This window comes from Sminthopsis crassicaudata, chromosome 3 (assembly GCF_048593235.1).
Source record: "Sminthopsis crassicaudata isolate SCR6 chromosome 3, ASM4859323v1, whole genome shotgun sequence".
NCBI lineage: Eukaryota > Metazoa > Chordata > Mammalia > Dasyuromorphia > Dasyuridae > Sminthopsis > Sminthopsis crassicaudata.
In genome coordinates this window covers 433038005-433042326 of record NC_133619.1, presented here as the reverse complement: position 1 = coordinate 433042326, position 4322 = coordinate 433038005, and positions in this window count along the sequence as shown.

Genomic DNA, 4322 nt, shown 5'->3' with positions numbered 1-4322 from the left:
TAAGAGTTTTTGTGCTTGTTTCTAAAATAGCTCATTGAGCTGCTGTTGTAAGGTGTTCAACTCTAAAAACTATTTAGAGAAGTTTCTTATTTGTGAAATTTTTTTAATAGAAAAAGGACTTCTTTAATGTTACTACTTTGGAATGGCATTATTGAATCAGTAAACAAATACTATTGTGTTGTTAGTGTTTGCCTTGTTATCTGTTTTTTCAGTTAACTTTGGGGAGACAATTATTAAATAAGGTGCTGAACATGAAACACTTTCCCCCCCCCCCCAAAACCAAGAGAAAAATAATTGGATATTTTAAAAGTTTTTCGTTTCCTTTATTTGGATGTTGCAGGCCACATATAACTGATGAATGTTCTTGATTTCCTTTTTTAAGGATCTGAGAATGGGTTTTAGCACATTGCTCTTTAAATTTTATCTCATTATACATGGGGCTTTCTTTCTAAGCAAGCTAATGTCTGTTACATCTAAATATGTTTGCAGGACATTTGCATTTCTTTTCTGTGGTTTAAAATGAACCTCGGTAATCTATGTATGGTAATATCCTAACATTAATACTATTGAACAAGTTGCCTTCTGCTCTAATGTGTGAATTTTGAATATTTTTCTATACATATGGGATCCCAAGGAGAAAGCTTGCTAGTATTGAAACTACAGAGATACTTCTTGATCTAAGTTTTCTGTGCCCTATTTATAATCTATCTCCTGTCAGTATAGTTTTTAGTCTGGACAAAATAGTTTCATATATAATAACAATAGATAAGTTCCCTTGGTATAATTCATTTACCATTTGCACATCACTTGATACCTCATATATGAAAACAAGCCCTTTGTTAAAACTTTGGCCTCAATCAGTTTTTAACAAAAAACTTACATAGTAATAAATAAAAGTATAAGTGATAGAGTGGCTTTTGGTGGTCCTTTTAACCTTTTTTCTTATTTCTGCTCCCTCCCACGTCTACCACCAACCATCCCAAATGTGCCATTTTAAGCTAATCACTCCTCCCCCACCACCAAAAGAACCCCCAAAACCTTAAAAACTGCTTCGAGACTTTGGGGATATTCTTGTTTTTATGTCATTCAGTGAATTCCTGAAAAAGTCTTGAGCAAACCAGCTTTTCTAAATTGTTATACTTATCTTTCAAATAGGTCTTGTGAATATGTTTGCTGAATTCTTAAATATGTTTTTTTTTGTTGTTGTGAACTGGGGGGCCTCTTTTTTTGGTGTCTGAAATAAGTCTTTGGTGATGTGTAAGGAGCAGTCTTTTGGTCTCTATATGGACTTTTATTTGTATTACCAAGATGCAGCATATTGAGTAGCCCCTTGAAAAGCTCCAAGGACTCTTTTGAATTGGAGGAATGAACTCTGGGTATTTGTTAGGTATTTCATCTCTTCTCCTCCCCATTTCCTCACCAACTGTTCAAGGTAAAAAAGCAATGTTAGTGTTGCAGTACTTCATAATACATTGCAGTCTTTTCCATTGAGTTCAGTTATTTTTGTTTCCTGTAGCTTCAGTTTCAGGGCATGTTTTGAAACCTGCCAGATTGCTCTACACTTTATAACTACCACATAGAATTCATCTGAAATCTAGAACGAGAAACAACTTTTGAAGAAAGAACCCCCCTCATTTTATACATGAAGAAATCATGGCTGAGAGGTTTAAGAATGACTTAGCCCAAGATTACAGAACTGTCTCTAAATCTATGCTGCTTCCCAGGACAGTGATAAGTGGGGAGCCTGGGGACAGGTACCAGGTACAGTCAGTCGTCTTTAGCTTTTGCCAAGAATGGTGTTTTTTGAGAGCCATGGAGGGTTAACTCAGCAATTCTTCGTCTGTTGATAATAGAATTCCCTGCTTAAAATTTTTTAGTAAATGCCTTATTTGTTAATTTTCCCATGTTGTATATCTTAAAATAAGACTTGTGCCCCTCTCCCCCCCAAAACCCAAAATTTTAAAAAAAGAACCACAAACATATGGCTCAAGAAATTGAATTTCCAATACTAAATTTTTCTTCAGAGGATGCCTTGGAACCTTTAAATTATTTATAGTTCTAGTTATCTATCTTGAATGTTTTCAAACTTAGCATTTTGAAAATGTTTCTGTAAAATAATGACAAAATAATTGTGTAATATGGTAGTATTGTGATTTCCATATACAATCAATTCTATTTTTTTTTAGCATATGAACACACTTCTTTCACCTTTATTTTATTTATTTTCCAAATACATTTCAAAATTCACCTTTGCAAAACCTTGTTCAAGTTTTTCTCTCTTCCTCTACCTTCCCCTCTCTCTTAGACAGCAAGTAATTCAATATAAGTTAAACATGTGCAATTTTTCTAAACATATTTCCATATTTGTCATGCTGTGCATGAAAAATCAGATCAAAAGTCACCTTGATTTTATCCTAGATTGCAGCCTCAGCATAGCCTGGACTCCCTTTAATCCCCCATAATAATCCGTTAACATTTCTAACATCACAGTGCCGCTCCCACCAGGCCAGGGCTCTCTTAGATGGTTGCAGCAGGTTCCTAGTCAGTCTCTTTGCCTGAAGTCTCTCATCATTTCATCCTCCACACTGTTGGCAAAGTAATTTCCCTTAAGCACTGATCTGACCGTGTGATGGCTGTCCTCAATGAACTTTCCTTGTTGTTTCTAAGATAAGTTATGAACTCTTCTGCTTAGCTTTTGAAATACTGCACAACCTAATCTTACTATTTTTCCTCCTATCATTGAACATTATTGCCCCTCATGTAGTTTTTGTTGTAGTTCTCTTTGTTTTTCACATACACTCTATTTGTTCTCTCTGTGCCTTTGCAGTTACTGTCCACTATATGCCTGGAGTACAATTCATCTTTTTTCCTCTCTCCTTTAAAATGCAGCTCTGGTACCATTTCCTGCATGAAGCCTTCCCAAATATCCCCAATTGTTAGTGTCTTCCCTCCCAAAGGATCTTGTTTTTAACTATTTTGTATATATTCATATTTAGCAGCAGCACAGTGTCCAGCACATGGTAAACAATTAATAGTTGATTGATAGGACTGTAGATTTAGACCTGGGAGTCACTTAATCCAGTCCCTTTATTTTGCCAATAAGAAGAGGCCCAGAGAGGAGGAGAGTTGCCCAAAGTCCCAGAGCTGGGATAATAGGTCAGATCCTCTGACTCCGAGCCAAGACTCTTTTCACCATATGTACCATGTCGGTGAAATCTTGTTGGTGTGCTTTTAACCCTACTATTTCCATTGCACAAAGACATCCAATTAAGACTTTGTTGAAACTTTCAGTGAGTGATGGGGAGGTCATCTCAAGCCCTGGGCTGGCAAGTTCCAAAATGAATTGGGGTTTCCTGTCTTTCCTTCTTTCTTGCTCCACTAATTCTCCACATTACCCTTTCAATTTTTTCTACTTCTTAATGTATGTTTTCATTAAAACATACTCATATTTGCTCTTTAGATGATATTTAATGTGTACTAATGAGGCAGTTTGACTTGGTTGAAAGTTGAATTTTTCACTCTTTCACTTCCCCAGTTGTTTGGAATTAATGAAGATAATTCTAGTACCCTTAATTTTGTCCAACAACACCTTTAGACCTACATGAAGACACTTTTTTGGTAAAGCTGTTGGAGCATTTGTTGAGAGGAATCTGTTGGTGAGTTTGAAGGATGTCTACCTGTCTACCCCAAGCATGTGAAGACTTCCCCCATGCAGATGGGTGGATGAGATCAATTTGTTCCAGGACTCATGAGGATGAATGAAGCAGGCTCTTTGGAATGCTTTGAGCTTGGTCAGACATTGAAGAAGCCTAGGAATCCAGTGCATCTATGGCCATCATCAGTCATCTTGACTTTTGTCCTGCCACTGGACTTCAGTGACTCAGTAAGAGAGAGTGAGTCTGGTGACTGTGCAATTCTGACTCACTTAAACTCAGTTCACTCAAAAGTCAAAACAGTGTGTGTGATGCTACTGTTACTCTCCAAAATTGAAGGACATATAGTGGATTACTTGTTGTCTAGGGGATGGGGGAGGGAAGGGAGGGAGGGAGTGAGTCACATTTGGAACACAAGGTTTTTCCAGGGTAAATGTTGCCGTATATTTTGAAAAATAAAGAGCTATTATTAAAAAAAAATGAAGTTGCCATCACAAGAAGAAATGTTTGGGAAGATTTAAGATAACCTTAGAATTGAGTAAAATTTCACATGAAATCTTGTTCATAATAATTTGATGCATTTGGGGATCAATATCAATTATTGCATCTTTTAAAAAGTACTTTAAAGGAGTTGCAAATCTGTCTTTAGTAATTCCTAAAACAAAACAA